This window comes from Falco punctatus (assembly GCF_963210335.1).
Source record: "Falco punctatus genome assembly, chromosome: 2".
Classification (NCBI taxonomy): domain Eukaryota; kingdom Metazoa; phylum Chordata; class Aves; order Falconiformes; family Falconidae; genus Falco; species Falco punctatus.
In genome coordinates, this window is record NC_137581.1 from 82,942,384 (window position 1) to 82,958,242 (window position 15,859).

At 62.0% G+C, this 15,859-nt stretch overlaps 1 protein-coding gene and 1 long non-coding RNA gene across 2 annotated transcripts in view; one reads left to right on the plus strand and one right to left on the minus strand.

The window, feature by feature from the left end:
• Positions 1 to 2,078: 2,078 nt before the first annotated feature.
• LOC308058488 lies at positions 2,079 to 8,885 on the minus strand. The gene is made up of 2 exons (XR_013925847.1): positions 3,392 to 8,885; positions 2,079 to 3,201 (listed from the first exon to the last, which is right to left on the minus strand). It is a non-coding gene; the product is annotated as an uncharacterized lncRNA (long non-coding RNA).
• Positions 8,886 to 9,667: 782 nt separating this feature from the next.
• The window catches only part of BCOR (BCL6 corepressor), an 83,243-nt gene continuing 77,051 nt past the window's right edge, over positions 9,668 to 15,859 (plus strand). Inside the window, exon 1 of the mRNA XM_080374327.1 lies at positions 9,668 to 9,821. The gene's annotated coding sequence lies outside the window, so the exon portion shown is untranslated. The remainder of the gene's footprint in view (positions 9,822 to 15,859) is intronic.

The window sequence follows — 15,859 nt, forward strand, 5'->3', positions numbered from 1 at the left end:
GGCACGCTGCCGGGCGGGGGTGGGAGGCAGCCGTGCTTATCTGGGTCACTGAGGTTAGAGGGAGCAGCTGATAGGAACAGAGGAGCTGAGCTCCCGCTGCTGCAGGGATACGGCCGCGAAACGGGCCAGGCAGGCACCGAGCTGGTGGAAGGGCAGGAGGGAGGGAGGGAGGGAGGGAGGGAGGAGGAGGCGGCGGCTCGTTCCGGCTCCCGAGCCGAGCCCAGGTGCGCTGTGGTTTCCCTGCGCTCAGCGCTGTGCTCGGCATCCCCCCTCCCCTCGCTCCCCATCCCCCGTCCCTCCCCTCGTCGCCCTCCAACGTTTAACCCTTTCCCACCTCCGCGGGGCTGGAGGCTGAGGCGTGCGCTGGCCCGGCCGCGTCCCCTGCGGTTCCCCACTCCCTCCGTGGCAGAGAGTGATCGCGGTAGGGAAAAAGGGGGGGGGGGGAGGGGGGGCTGGTCTTGTGGTGCCGAGTACCGCCCTCGGGCAGCTCCCGGGACCCGGCTTTGTACACACACGCGCGCACACACACCCAGCTGCGCCGAGCCGAGCCGGGCCAGCCCCCGCCTGCCGCCGCCGCTGCTGCTAGCGCGGCCGATCTCGGTTACAGCCAGCCACCCAGCGGGGTTTGCTGCTGCAGCCGCCGCCTTCTTCCCCCTCCCCGGTCCCCGCCGCCCTTTTCCTTCCTGCTCGGGCTGGGCTGCCCCGGAGCTCCCCTGGCTCGGCGGCGGCGGCCAGTCCCCGCTCCCGGGCCCCTACCGGCGGGGAGGCGGATGCAGAGCGGCCGGGAAGGCGAAGGGCTCTCCGAGCGCCCCTATCGCGCGCCCAGCCCTTTAATCAATTTCACCCTATTAATTATTAATTTTACGCCAGTCAAGCTTGCCCAGGAGGAGCCGGGGGGGGGGGGGGGGGGAGGGGAGGCTGATGTCAGTCGGAGGCGCGGCGGGGCCGTGTGCCAGGCTCCCCGCTCAGCCCCGGCCCAGCAACTTTCGGCTCCGCTGGCTCGGGCAGCTCCGCTCTCCGAGAGCCGGGGGAGGCGGCGATTCCCATTCCGGTGGATGATGCGCCCCCCCCCCCCCCCCCCCGCACACACATCCACACAGCTCTCCCTCTCTCTTTTCCGCTCCCTCCCCTTCTCTCCTCGCCCGCCCCCCGTGTAGACACATCCATACAAGGGCCCATTGCATCGTAGCGATGATGGATCGTGCCTAGCGGGGGTGATTTGGTGTTGATCGCATATTATCACGGGCAGGTTGGACTGGTTGCTGATGGACGGCTTTCTAGCAAGCCGCTCCTTCCGACGCTCGGGGAAGCAGCTCGATCGAAAAAGCAGCTTGCTTTTAACTCCTTCTCTCACCAGCACGCGTAGGGCAAGGCTTAGCATCTGTCACAACAGCTCTCCGGATAGCACTTTTCCCTCCTCCCGCTCCATTTTCGCCTCGGCAGCCCCGCCGCCGCCTGGCTCTCTCCAGCACCGGGCAGGGCTGGCGGGGCTGGCGGCGAGGGCCACCCCAGCCCTTCCAAGGGCGAGCTGCCGGCCAGGTGGCGTGGTGCATCTGCGGAGGGAGATGCCCGTGGGGGTCCCAGGCCCGCCCGAGGAGAACCCCCAGCCCACCGGCCTGGCTAGCTCCCTGCCCGGGGGGGCTGCTCCCTTCTCCCTCGCCTCCTCCTCGCCTTTTTTATGTAAGTGCACGCAGATACAAAGGCGGTTTCGTAACGCCTCCCGTCTGTAAGAACCGGGGACCTTGGCTAACCTTTCGAGAAACTGATTGCAAGTGCCGGTTAACAGCCCGTGCTGACCGCTCGGGGCACCGGGGGAGGGCCATCATGGCACTGACAGGCGGTGAGGTAGCCATGGATCCACGGCGAAAGGCCTGCTCGCAGCCTGCCTCTCCAGAAACGCTTCGTGCGAGCGCTTATTCTCTGGCGAGAGAGGAGGGCGGTGGAGGGGAGGCTTAACCCTTTCGCTCCGCGCCGCCAGCCGCTTCCCAGCCGCTCGCTCCGAGTCGCACTGGCCAGCGCGGGGCTGGGACAGCTCCCGCCGGGGCCAGGAGCCAGGGCAGATGGTGGCCCGGGACAAGCTGGCCCTTCCCCACGTGATGGTGCACGACGGAGAGCACCGATATGTATTTTTATTTTTCTTGTTGTGATTATTTTTTTACACAGGGCTCGAAAGAGATGGTGCAGGGAGCTGCCTCCTTATCTCGCTCTTCGCTGCCGGTTTAACTCCTTCCTGCATCCCCAGCACAGGTTCCTCGGGCCGGGGATTGTTTTCTGTTTGGAAACCGGAGAAGGGGGGAGGCTATCGGCAGGGAAGCAATACCTCGCTCTCTCTGGAGAGCTGCTCTCCAACAGGCAGCGCCTTGAAATCTATTTAAAGAGAGGGAAAGGCGGGGGGGGGGGGGGGGAGAACAAAGGGGGAGGGGGAGGAGGGGGCCGAACCAGAGCCAGCGAGAGAGGGAGAAAGCGATGGATCAGCCGGTTTGCAGTGTACATCAAGCTATCACATCTGTATATGCTCCGATCGATGAAAAGGATGGATAATATTTGTCAGCTGCAGACCTTTTTCTTCTCACTTCCCAGGAAAGGGGGGTGGGGGAGAGGAAGAGAGGTAATAGGGAGCTTCAAGGCCAGAGGCACTTCCTGATATAGCCAAATAGAAAAGAAAGGGTGGTGATTATTGTTATTAATTATTTTTATTATTCTACAGCAGCCAAAAGGACCATCAGGGAACGTGCGGCCCTCTCTGTGCTTGCTTCTTCACGCTCCCACTCCTTCCCCCCCTCCCCTTTTTTCTTTCTTTTTTCTTCCTTTTTTTTGTTGAAACTCGGCTGCTTCCTTGCACGGCTCCGAAGATTTAACCCTTTGCCCGGGGAGGCTTGAGGTGGGTCAGCACAAAAGCAGATCGGGAAAGCCTTGGACTGGTGAGAAGAAAAGAAAAAAAAGAAAACCAACACGCGCCCAGCGAGAAGTCAGTAAAACGCACCGTAATACACACACAGCGATGTGGTTTGGCTTTAGGGAAGACATGGGGCGGGGGGGGGGGGCGAGAAGCGAGAGAGAGACGTAGCCTTTCTCTCCACCGCCCCCCGGCTCTGCCAGCCCCCTCGCCTGGTGCCTGCAGTTGCACTCTGAGTAAATAGTTCCCACACATGGTCCACATTTTGCACAGCAGCAGCGTGTTTCCTCTCGGGTCTCTCGTTGCTGCTCTCCGAGCAAAGAAAAAAAAGAGAGGTTTAGAGGAAGTTAAAAATCAGGCGAGCTGAGAAAAGACTGTTACACACATCCTGAACGAAAGCGAAAGCCCAGCATTTCGGCCCTCTGAGCGCCAAGCTCTCACCTCCTTAGTAATGTCACTAACATACATGTTGGACATATCACAGTAATTACTTACACCCGGCGAGACGGGCTCTCGGGCGCTCACAATAGCCGGGCTGGCTGCGGAGCCCCCCGGGGGAGGCCGGCCGGCTGCCCGCTCCCCGCTCGCTCGCTGCCGGCGCGGTGGGCCGGGCTGCAGCCGCCCGGGGGAGTTCCCGGGGGGAGCCAGGCTCCTTTCCCGCCGTCCCCGGGGAAATCTTCGTCCCCGGGGAAATCCTCGTCCCCGGAGATGGGGGTGCCTGGCAGACCAGCCGTGTTTGCAGAAACGGCGATGTCCTAACCCGCACGACGCTTGCTTTTCCAGGGTGTCCCCGGAGGGGCGGCGGGATGGGTGAGAGGGGGTGCTGGTGTGCCGGGCGGGCCCCCCGGCGGGTCGCGTCCGTCCCCTGCGCTCGGCTCACACACACGCACAGACACACACAGAGCCCGCCCCGGCTCGGCGAACCGTTGCCCGCCCGGCGCCTGGGGAGATGGAAGCCAGGGTGCCGGAGCGGTGTGCGCCGCTGGGAAACCATTATCCGGCGCCCTCCTTTTCTTTTCCATCCAGGCCCCGGCTCCGTCCCCGCCCGCCCCTGAGCCGGGATCAGCCAGATGATCCTCTGACCGTCGGCTGAGCGGCAGCCGCTTCGTGGGTAGCATTAGGGCTCGGCCACTCCGCGCTCCCGTGACCCCGCCGCGTCTGTCTCCCTCCGTCACGGCCCCTCCGGAGCCCGGTGCCCCATCAGCTCTCGCTGTGTGATATTTAAAAGAAGGGTTGCTTTCTCCCCAATAGAAGCCCACTCGTTTCCTTGCTGCCAGGAACAAAGCGTACATTCAGAGGGGTGGCTGTTGACGGCTCCCTCTGTATAGCACTGGAAAGCGGGTGGCCTTTGGTTACTGGCAAGGAAAATTCTAATCAGGGTGCTTGTAAGCGGGGCTTTATAGAAGCTTAGTTACAAAAGGCTTACACCAGAGTAATGCAATAACTATAATAACACCCAGGGAGCCCTAAAGAGGGTGGAATGTGCTTGTGTCTGGATGATTTTCCCCGCTAGCACAGAGAGGGACTGTTTACCACGAGTGCCATTAAGTATCGCTGGAAACTCACCAACCGCAGACTTATTTCAATATACTTTATTGTTGTATCTGCTCTAAAAGCAGCTTGCTTCGGACGACTTCTAGATCGCCCTAGAGGAGAAGGGGAGACAGGACGCCCTCGGGTGTCGGAGGAGGCTGGGCGCAACGGGGCAGTGCCAAGGGTGAGGGAGCTGCGAGCCGGGGCCCGGCCGGGGCGGGCTGACCGGAGCGCGTCCCGGCGGGCAGCGCCATCGCTGAATAAAGCGGCGAGGCGAAACGGCCCCCCGCGCCCAGCGGCACAAACCGGTCTGTCTCCCGTCCTCGAGGGTGGGCAGCGACGTCGCCTCCGCCGCCCTCCTGGGCTGACGCCGCCGATAAGGGCGAGGGGGCCCCGGGGCGGACACCAGGGGAAGGGGATAGCGAGCGTCGCCCTCCCGCCGCTCCGGCCGGCGGTCCGGGGCGCCACGGGCAGGGGTGACCCCGCTGTTCCGGCTCAGCCCGGCTCCGGCTCGGCGCGGCTAATGGGATCAGCCCCTGCCCTCCGCCACCGCTGCCGCGTGTTGATTTTTCCAGCCCGCCGCCGCCGCCTCTCCGCCCAGCCCCGCTGCCCGCCGTCCCCCGGCCAGACCCAGCTACCGCTTGGCCGGCGGCGAGGGGCCGTGGCTCCGTAGGGCAGGAAATGGTTTGGCCGGGGAGCCAGGGCGGTCACCCCGCCCCACCGCGATCTCGGGGCACGGCGGCGGCCGGCGCGGGAGCGGGCTGCGGCGGGAGGCACCCCGGGAGACCGCGCCGGCCCCGGGCGCGACGCGTGAGGCGGGCACAGATCCACCGCCACCCCCATCGCCCCCTCCCCCGGCACCCCCGAGCAGACTTTGCAGCGCTTTATTTTAACGGAACAACTGAGCGCGGCGAGCAAACTGCTGCTCCGCGCAGGGCAAGAAAAATGGGTTTTTAATAGGCAAGGTCGGCGTGCTTGGCAGCCGGCCACCGCGGCCGGGGAAATAAACAAACAGAGGAGCTGCGACTTCAGGTCGGAGCAGAAGTTGCGCTCCCGGCGTGATGAGCCCGCGGCACGGTCCGCGGGGCGAGCATGCAGCCACGGGGAGCAGCGCCGGCCCCCCCGCCCAGCCCCCCACCTCGCCACGCTCGGCGGCTCCGGGGCCGGCGCGCCGGCTTCCCCGCGGCCCTGGTACTGGAGCGGGCCGGGGGCGAGCTGCCGGGCGCGGTGCCGCCGGGCTGGCAGCGGGCGGGGGCAGCTGGCCGCCCTTGTTTACCGCGCTCTGGCGCTGGTGCACGCCTAACCGCTGCCGTGCGGCGCGGCCGGCCCCGGGGACGCAAGGAGGGAGAGATGGAGGGAGGGGGAGTGGAGCCGCCCGTTCGCGAAGCGGCAGGACGGCGTCTGCCGGAGGCTTCCCAGCAGTGCCCGCCAGGCTCCTGCTCCGCCGCCGGGTCGGCAGGGCTCGGCGGTGCCGGCACCGCTGGCCGCACCGCGGGGGCGCCGCGCTCCCGCTCTCGCCGCGCGTTCCGGGCTCGGTGCCGAGCACTCCCGGCTGCCGCGCACCAGCCTCCCTGCTGCCTCCCGCCGCCGCCTCGCTCGATCCCGGCTCTGCAGGCGGCCGCGCAGCGCGGACCCCGCACTCTCCCCAACGGCACCGGCCGCCTTGCCTCTTCCCGCCGCTCGCGGAGGGGCCGGGGGGTAGGTGAGGGGTGGGCGTCCTTGTTCCTCCGGTCGCTAGACCCCCACAAGTCTCTTCCTAAGCCTCTTCGCAGCGCTGCACAGCCCCTGCTCGGTTGGGGGCCGCCTTAACGCCCCGTGTGGGCCTGCAGTGTCCGCAGGCCCCCATCTGAGTAGGGGCTGTGCAGTCTCTCTGCTCGGGGAGGGTTTGGGGGGCACCGCCATCTCTTCAGCACCCAGCGACAAACCGGGGCTGAGAAGCCACGCTGCCCCCGGGGGGTAGGGGGCGAAGGGACTGGCCCGGCGGTGCCCTCGGGAGAGGAGGGCGAAGGGAGCCAGTGCAGGATAGCAGAGAGCGAAGTCCAAGCCTGGGGAAGTCGGACCGGAGCTCGGGGAGAGGCCGGTAACCCCCGCCCCGGCGGTCACAACCCTTTCCCGGCACGGCGGTGGCAGGGGAGCACCTTTCGGCGCTGCCCTCGGCTCCCACCGCAGCACGGCCCGGACTGGGTCCCCGGTACGCCGGGAGGAGGCTCGGGAGACGAGCCACGCACCCCAAGTTCCCACGGAGCCGCGGCCTGGGCTCCCAGCGCTGCTCCACCGTCACGGTCATCCCCCACGCACAGGCGGCAAAGGGCAGAGCCCCTCCCCCCTCCCCCCCGGCTCCCCCAGCGCAGGGCTCGCAGCTGGGCGCGGAGACAACGGGGGCTGCCACCGGGACCGGCGCCGGGCAGGGCGGCGGCTGTCAGCGGCGCTCCCGCTCCTCGCCGCCCGGGCAGCTGCCAGCGCTCTGGCAGATCGCTCTGCAGACGGCTCCCCAGGCCTCCTGCAAGGGCTGAGAGGGGTCACGGGAGTAGCTGAACAGTGCGGGAGGCCGGGCCGACGGAGGGCAGCTCAGCCGAGCCGGGGAGAGCGGGGACCGGCCAGGGTGGAGGAAAGGGAGAGGTGCAAAGAGCCGGGGCGGGGCGGGGTGGGGTGGGGTGGGGTGGGATGGGGGGGAGGGGGCGACGACGACCAGCAAAACCATCAGCCTGCAAAATGCTGAGTTGGCAGCATGCCGAGAAGCTGGGGAGCCCTGCAGTCCCGAGAGCCAGGGAAGGGGCGATGAAGAAGCAGCCTGAATGGGGCAAAGACTGTCTCTTACAGACCTGGCGTAACCTATCGCTTAAAATAATCTGGTTTCCCCTTCTAGTGCCGGGGTGTACCTGCAAGGTAGTCTCTGCCTTTCTGTCTCCCGTCCCATTATTCCAGTACAGTCTAATCCTTGTGTTGTGACCTACAGCAGTGCTCTGATTTATTTTTAATGCGTTCCGATTCCTGTTCCGTTGTCAAGAGATGCATTGAGATTCATTTTCCATCCCCTGCTTTTCAGACCTCTGTTCTGCTGGAGGGACCCGCCAATAGAGTTTAATTCGATTATATATGATCAAATGAACACCTTTATCTTTTGTTTTTAGCAGGAGGATAAAAAATACAACCGCATTCAGCTTTTGCTAAATCAGACACGTTTCCCACCGAAATTCTATCTGGTGACACACACTCACTGTAACATTTCATTAACAACCCCCTTGATATATTGATTTTTAATATTTGTATTAAATGTTGTGTAAAATTGAACTCAGGCGTTAGAAGAGATTGTGCAAGTCACGAGACATGACTCCTACTTAATTGTTATTTTTTTCGGTCCTGGAACAACAGTTGGAAAGAGGCCAGCAGAAGAGGAAAAAAAATTAAAAATAAATTGTCCACGGCGGGCCCGGGGTGGTGGTGGTGGTGGGTAAAGGGCAGCTCCCGGGAAAGCGCGGGGGAGATAGGGAGAAAGCGCAGCCCCTGGAGAGCGCGGGCAACAGGGCCCGGCCGCCCCCCCGCCGTGCCCCCAGCCCCCGCCTGCGCGCCCCCGCCTGCCCCGGCGCCCCGGGCCGCGGCGGCCAGCCGGTTCCCCGCTCCTTCCCGTGCTCTCCCGGCTCGCTCGCTACGCGTCGCCTCCCTCCCTGCCGCTCCATATGGTTTCTCCCCTCCTCCTCCTCTTCTTCTCCCCCCTCCATGTTGTCTCCGTGACTCTCCCCGCTCCATGTTATGCCTCCGGCCCCCGGGGGACCGTTTCCTTGCCGCGGCGTGGAGGGGCCCTGCAGCGCGGCCTCGCAGCGCGGCCGGGCCAGGCCGGGATGCCTGAGGGGCTCGGCAGGGCCAGCACACAGCGCGGAGGGGCGGGGGGGGGAGGTACCGCAGGGGAAGGTTGGGGGTCAGGAGAGGGTCGTGGGAGGGGTGCCAGCCAAAACTCCGGGCCAGAGAGTTTCGCGGGTGTGCGGGAGAAGCGCTTAAAGAAGTTTATCTCTCTCACGCTTCCCCCCCCCCCCCCCCCTTGCTTGCTTTCCCTCCACCCCCCTTCTGCCACCCCCACCCCCCGGAATACGAGGCATTCAGAGATCAACATAATTCACCTGCATCAGAAAAAACCTCGCGAGCTATAAACTAGCGGCTGATCCTCCGCTTAGACTAGTGTTTAGCCGTTCATGCATCATGAGTGTCAAATAAATGCCTGATTGAGGCCCTCAGCGGAGGAATTAGCTTTCCTTGTGCTGGAAATGCATAATAGAGAAAGTGCTGAGGCATCCTCCCCGGAGTGAGCTCGGGCTCTGCTCCCTGCGCTCCCCGTTTCGGGAGCTTTCCCTGCCGCGCCCCGGCTCCGGCCCCCCCCGCCCATCGCCCGCCCTTATCAGCGAGCCCAGCTGGCCAGGGGCGAGGGGAGCTTTCCGGGGGGTCTTGGACCGAGGTGGCCGGGCTGGGGGCAGAAGGAGCAGCCGAGCATCCCCCCCGGCGCTGCGGGGGCTCGGCGGGTCGAGGCGGGGGGATCAGCGCGGGGGGGGCTCCCCTCAACGGTTTGCTTGTCGCTTGGCCGCCCTTCCGCGCCGGAGGCCTCATCCTGCCGACGGGTACGACCCAGCCCCGAAGTTTGGTGGGGAAGCGGGGGGGAGCCGGGCCGGTGCGGCGCTGGGCTCCGCCGCCCCGGCCGCCCTCCGCGGTTCAGCGCCGGGCTCGCTGCCCGGACGGGGCCCGAGTACCCCCGGGCAGGGGATGCCGTCGGCGCTGGGCGGGCTTCCGAGGCACACAGGGTTAACCGCTCCGCGGCCGGGAGGAGCGGTTAAAGTGCACGGGCTGCAGATGCTTTTCAGGCCTCGGTGTCTACCGTTTTAAATTAAAAAAATACACCCGGCCCGACCATGCACCAGTGACCTGCAATTTCCCCTTCTCTTCAAACTGAAATATGGCCAAACTATCTTCAAGTTAACTTAGGGGCTGGGGACCGAGGCGGGGGAGGTGGAAGGGGGGGCAAAGAGGAAATCGCTCGGGGTTGAGATCTCTGTGTCAAGTTTCATCCCCTCCTGACATTTCTGGCTCCGCGCCAAAGTCCTGAAAATGGAAAACTAGGGAAGGGCGGGGGGTGGGGGGGAAGCAGGCCAGAGCTCTCTGCAGAGCGGCAGTAGCGAGAGGCTCTGGCCAAGAGGGATGCATGAGCGAGCCCGTCTGAGCGGAGCGCGGCGGCATCTTCCGCCATCCATTCCGCCGCCCAGGCGCGTGGAAAGCTGCCGGCCGCTGCCATTGTTACCGGCGGGCGATGCGGGGACCGGAGCAGCCGCTCCGGCGAGAGATAAATAGCCCCTGACAGCGCCTCTTCGCACCCACAGCTCAGCAGATTGCACTCGGCGGACGGCCGCAGGTCTGTGTCGCTCCCTTTCGCGGGAGTCCCTTTAAATCACCCGCCCCCCCTCACCTCTCAAGGGGGGATGCTGCCGACCTTCCCCCCCTTTCCCCCCTCGCCCCGCATGCCCTACTCTGCCCGCTCCCTCTCCCGCAGCCGGCTACGGCCCCGCTGCCACGGCTCGGCACGGCGCGGAGCCACCGGCACGGCGCGGAGCCCCGCCGGGGGGGCGAGGGGGAGAGAGAGAAAAGTCTCTGCTGAAACACTTTCGGCAGGCAGCGCCTTTGCCAGGAGGGGTCTCAGCGCCAGGTCTTTTGTCTTGGGGCCTTCCTCTGCGTCCCCCGGGGTGGCTGGCGGCTCTCCCGGGGAGAGCCTCCGGGGAAAGCGTCGGGGCGTCCCGGGCTGCCGCCGTGGGCAACAGCGCCCTGGACCCCTGCTACCCGCGCCCCGTCGGCACTCCGTGCACGCTCGCCCGCCTCCCCCTTCCCCTCTCCCGCCGCGGGAGCCGAGGGATTCGGGTCGAGCCCTGCCCTCCGGAGCCCCGTCCTGCCCGCGCCGCCCCTTCCCACGGGGAGCGTGACGGTGGCCCAAGGGGGTGTGTGTCCCTCGCCAGCCGTGGCGCTCCCCTCCACCTGCCAGCCCAGAAAGGAGGCCCGGGGCCAACGCTGGTAGCCAAAGCGCTACTTTCTAGCTGCCCGCCACCCCCCCCCCCCCCCCCCCGCGCGCCCGGCAGCACCGGGGCGAAGCGGCCGGGCATGTGCGCTCCGGAGCCTCCGGGCACTTCTCCGGGATGCCTTCCCCCGAGACACCGGGGAGCGCCACGTACCCTGCGGGCGCTTGCAAGCGGCTCGACATGGGGCGAGCCCGCACTTTTTATGTTTTCCAGCATCCCTCTTCACAACCCCCGCCCTAGCCGAGGCCGAGCCGGGGTGGGGGGGTGTGCGAGACGAGGTTATCGCCAGCCCGAGTCATTATTTCCAGGCCGGCTGCCGCGGGAGTCTTTCCCAGGTGGAGCTGGTGCGGCCGGCCGATACGCGGGGAGACAAAGGCGGGAGCCCGGGCCGTCCGGAGCCCCGCGGCGCGGACAAGTGCGGGTGCTGCCGGGTTGGGGTCGAGCCCCCCGCCGCCGGCGGGGCTTGGCCGGGGCCGCGGGGTACTGCCGCCGCCCCGGGGAGCGCGGGCTGGGGTTTCCGAACGCGTCTTTCTAGTTACATTGAATACACTTTTAGGCGATTGTTTTCCCTTTCCACTTGTTTGTCTCCTGCTAGTCTCGTAAACTGCCTCATGATTTATTACCTAGGCTAAGTGCTTAATTTGTGAATATGAAACAGATTAAAAGGAGATCGGCGTATTTTAGCAGGCAGGCCAGAGCAAAGCCCGGCAGCTGTTTCGAGTTTGTAGGCATCTCCAACCTCGTGTTAAGCAGGCTAGCCTGCTAGTGATCAAGGGGGTATCCCCGGGCTCTCTCTGAGGCCCACCGCTGCCGGCTCCCCGTGCGCACGGCTGGCGTGGAGACCGGCTGCGGGTTGGGGGGGAGGAGGGGGGGGCACGGGACACAACGATGCCGTCCGTCAAAGCGACACCCGCGGCTCTGGGATTCAGGACCTGCTGCGTCCCCACCAAAGGCAGGCTGGCTCTGCCGGGAGGGCCCAGCAGGCACGCAGAGGGTTAACGACGACTCTGCCCTCTCCTTCAAAGGACTCACTCGAGATAGAGTAAATACGGTCGGGGCGGGTGTGTGTGTGTGGGTGCCGCTCAGGCCACATGATGCAAAAGTAAGACAAGCACACTCCGGAGAACAAAGGCTTCCTACCCCCTTCCTCCCCCTCCCCCCCAAATCTGTCTTAATTCTGCAAGTAAACTTGAGCAGCTATAAAACAAAGGGGAACGATGGAAGTTATAGCCGAGGGATAATCAAAATAAATACCTTTGATGCAGTCCAAGCACGCACTGTGTATTTTCTGGAGCCCCCCTACCCTCAGCTAGGCGGGACATTGCAGGCTCCAGCCACGACAGGGTTGATGTGCACCGCCGGGTTTGTGGCTCGGGTCGATTTATGCCACGTCCTGCAGCCCAGGGCACACCCGCTGCCCGAGGCCAGCACCACCGGGCAGGCAGGCTGGCCGGGGCCGCGCCGTCGGGGCTGGGGCCGGGACCAGCGCTGGGAGCAGCAGCCGCGGGGCAGGGCTGCCCCGGGTGTCCCATGGGGCCAGCTGGCCGGGAGGACTGCGGGGCCGGCAGACGTCCCGGTAAGACATGCCCTGGCCCCCGAGGAGGCTGTGAAACACAGCGTGGGGCTGGGAGCGGTGTCTGGCTCCGCAATGAGCTGTGCCCCAGCCCCGCGGGAGCCCTACAGGAGCCAGCCAGGGTGGTTTGGCCCCCCGACCCGTTGGTGGCCCCAGCTCCGGGTCATGCAAGAGACACCTCCCTGCCCACCACGACCCCCTGCTCCCGACTGCCCCGCGTTTGCAGAGCAGGCCAGCTACTTTAATGCTTGTCACCAGCAGCCTGGGGCAATTCCCAGTCCCAGTACCCCACAGAGCCTGCTTCCCTAGCTCCTGCCTTGGCCCTTGGGGGAGATTGTAATGCATGGGGGATGGCAGAGGAAGCCAAGGGGGAAAGCAGCAAGCCAGCAGCCTGTGCAGCCAAGCACACAGCGAGGCCTGCTGAGTACAAAGCATTGCTGCTAAGCCCAAAAGCCAGAGAGAGGCAAAAATCTATAACCTGCCCTGTACCTCTGAGCGCCACTTAAGAACCATGAGCAAGAGCACTGTGTCGCTCCCGCTGGAGCACAGCGGACAGGGCTGGCTAGGAGGTAAATGACTCATGTGCCCTTGTTGTACCTCAAGCAGTTGCTCTGGCACTGCAGATGTGGCTGCTGTTGGAGCTGTGGAGGAAGTGGGAGATGTGGAAAGGCTCTGGCCAGCGCATGGGGCCAAGGTGTGGGGTGGCATATGTGTAGGCAGGTTGAGCCCTGGTCTGTTGTGGGGTGGGAGAGCAAAAGACCCCGTGCACACAGCATTTAGAAGGACCCCTGTGTATGCTTGTGTGAAGATGTCAGAGTAACCCTTGACTGGGGAAAGCCGAGTATAAGCTGTGGCTGGGAAGCAGTCCTGTCGGTACATGTGAGGGCTTGGGGACCACCCCCTCCCGTGGCAAGGAAGCACCTGAAGGAAGAGTGCAAGAACAAGACAACAGCGGATGTGTGTGTGTCTGCACAACTCTTTCAGGTTGGCTTGAGATGAGGTCCTTCTTCTGTATTTGGGGCAGGGTTTGTGGCTGGAACCCATTTCCCAGGGGCCTGATGGGGTTTGGGTGTAGTTGACAGGTCCCCTGCTTTGTGACAGGAGAGATACTGCGTAGGTATTAATACGCCACTGCTGTTTGTAGCCCTGGGTCTTGTTCACTGACTGAAGGTAGGACTGAAAGTTTTGAGCAACCTGAAGAGTGGTAGGCAAAAATGGCCCTAGGGTCTCCGCATCTCTTTTTAGGTTCTGCACAGAGCTGTTCTCTGGCTAGGTACTTCCAGCATTTTAGCAGGGAGAGAAAAACCCAGGTTTGTGTCACGATGGTAGGATACAGTGCTTTTCTCTTCAAGCAGTGTACATAACAGGAAGTCGGGGAAAAAAAGACAGTGGAATTGGAAAAGGAAAGAAAACATTTCCAACTTGTTGGCTTGGCCTTTGCAGTCATCCCTACCTTGGGGAGGGCTATGGCCACAATGTTAAGCCTTGGTTACGCTGCTGAAGTTCACCATGCTAAAAGTCACCTGGTCCCTCAAGCACTCTTGTAAAGCACTCCAGGTCCCCATAGAAAATGGTTTGCGTGTGCTTAAAACTATGTGAATTGGATTTGCTTCCAATAGTGCATAATGCCAGTTTCAGCCTGATCCTGTCTGGCTTTCATTGAATTAACGCCTGGATGGATCAAAGTCCCAATGTCTCAGACCAAAATGGTTCAGATAGTCCTCCTGCCGCTGTCCTTTGCTGCCCTGAAGGCATTTTGAAATCTTGGAAGTGCTGTTATGTGGTGATGGCTAGGCCTCAGAAACAAAGCAGTGGAGAACACTACTAAAGTAGAACTGGCAAACCCCAATGGCTTGGGACAGTCGGCAGAGACACCGAAAGGTATGAAAGCTGCTTCAGTTTGGAGCACAGGCGCACCCCCGGCTCCTTTCTCACCCCAGCCCTCTCCTGCCAGTACTAGCTGGCTGCAGGCACCCCATCCCTGCTAGCCTGCAGGTCTTCTTGCAGCTGGGCTTCCACCTTTGTCATTTGCCCAGTAATGGTTTGTCAGGTCGCAACGTCTCTCTTTTTCACCACTTCCTAACATCTTATTGCCTCCAGAATGCTCCCAAGAAGGGGAAAAATTATTTCAGAAGTCCTGTCACCAAGAACTCTTCAAGACCTCTACATGACCACGTAAACCATGTCTTCATATTCTTATAACCCCTGTTTATGCTGCCTGTCTGGGCACTGTTTAGATTTGTAAGCTCTTTGGGGTATGACTCTGTCTTGCATCATCTAATGTACTGTGGCTATCATCTAAACACAAAGCAGCAGGGCTAAGTTTTGGACTAGGGTAAGGCTCAGGATGTGTAGAGATAAATAGGGTAATCGACACACACTGAATTTCAGTGATATTTTATCTTTCCAGGTTCACAAGTATTGTGTTACCTGACAGCAGCTTTAGTGTGCTGGGCACTCTCTAGGCACAGAAGGCAGATTGTTCCTGCCTGCCCAAAAAACGAAAGCAAAACTGCAAAAGCTACAATAGCAGCTGACCAGGAGAGCAATGCTGGTGGTACAGGGAGGCAGGGGAGCTCCTGGCTTCAGCCAGGGGCTCCTTTGCCACAGCTCTCTGAGGCCACCACTCCCAAAGCTGATACCCTGCAGTTAGAAGAGAACAGTGTGCGTTTGTATGCGTGTGTTCATGTGAATGTAATTTTGTTTCTACATAATGTGGATTACCTTTCTTTTGGCAGCAAATCCGTTCAGGGGTTTAGAGAAAACGAGAAATCCTGCAGCCGTTCCCTCCCCGGGAAAGGGCATGTCTTCTGTCGCTTTCTCTGCTCCTTTTTCGGAGCAGTCCCCAAACATTTTTCCTAGCTCAGTGTCTGATCTCACCTTGAGAGCCTGCCCGCTTTTGGGGTGGATCGCTCTCACATGGGCAACAGCAGGAAAATGCAAGGAATAAGGCACAGCAGGTGAGGAGCTGCTTGGATGAATGGGAGGAGAAGGGAACCGAGGTGTAAGGTGTGGAAGTAGCCCACCCTAGTGCAACAGCATTGCCCTGAGTGGCACTAATAGGGGGGCTACGCCCCCAGAGCCCTTCAGGAACCCCTCCTTCCAGGGAGATTGGGTGTGCTGCAGGTGCAGGACATCAAACAGGCTCCTTTCTTCTGAACCCTGGTAGGACCGCTTGGCTTTGCAAAGTGTGAAGGCAACCTTGTCGGGAAAGAGAGCTCCATTGATTTAAATGCAAAATTACCCTCCTGCAGTTCTAATTTCCCAGGCGAGGGCCATGCAGGCTCTGAAAACATGAAAGTTGTTGATGTATTGGTTCAATTAATTTTTAAAATAAGTTTTAATGCTATTTGTTTCAAATTTGATAGGAAAGTACTGTAGATTTTTCCAAGCAAAGACGGAGGTGAGCGCAGATGGGGTGTGTGTTTCACATAGCCTTGAAAAGAGGGCTTAAAAGAGCCATTCGTTTAAGTACCAGGCCTCCACGCAGGGATGAGTGAGACCCGTGGTGAAAGAAAAAGACCTGAACATCTGTATTTGCTAAGTGGCACTGGCAGCAGTCAGCTAGCTTGCCGAGAAGAGCAGAGATGTGGGTGTGAGGCCCAGCGGAGACTGCTGTGTCCCTGGTGCTTTCTAAAAGGAAATAATAGCTTGTGGGGGAACCCTTTCTGGTGGCCTTGGCTCCCATGACCCCATTCTGATGTATGATATTTAAACAAGAAAATGTCAATATTGGTTTTCCACATACGGCCTCGTTCTGCTCTCCATGAAAACTAATGACAAACCCCTTGGAGGGTTGGAGGAGAGCAG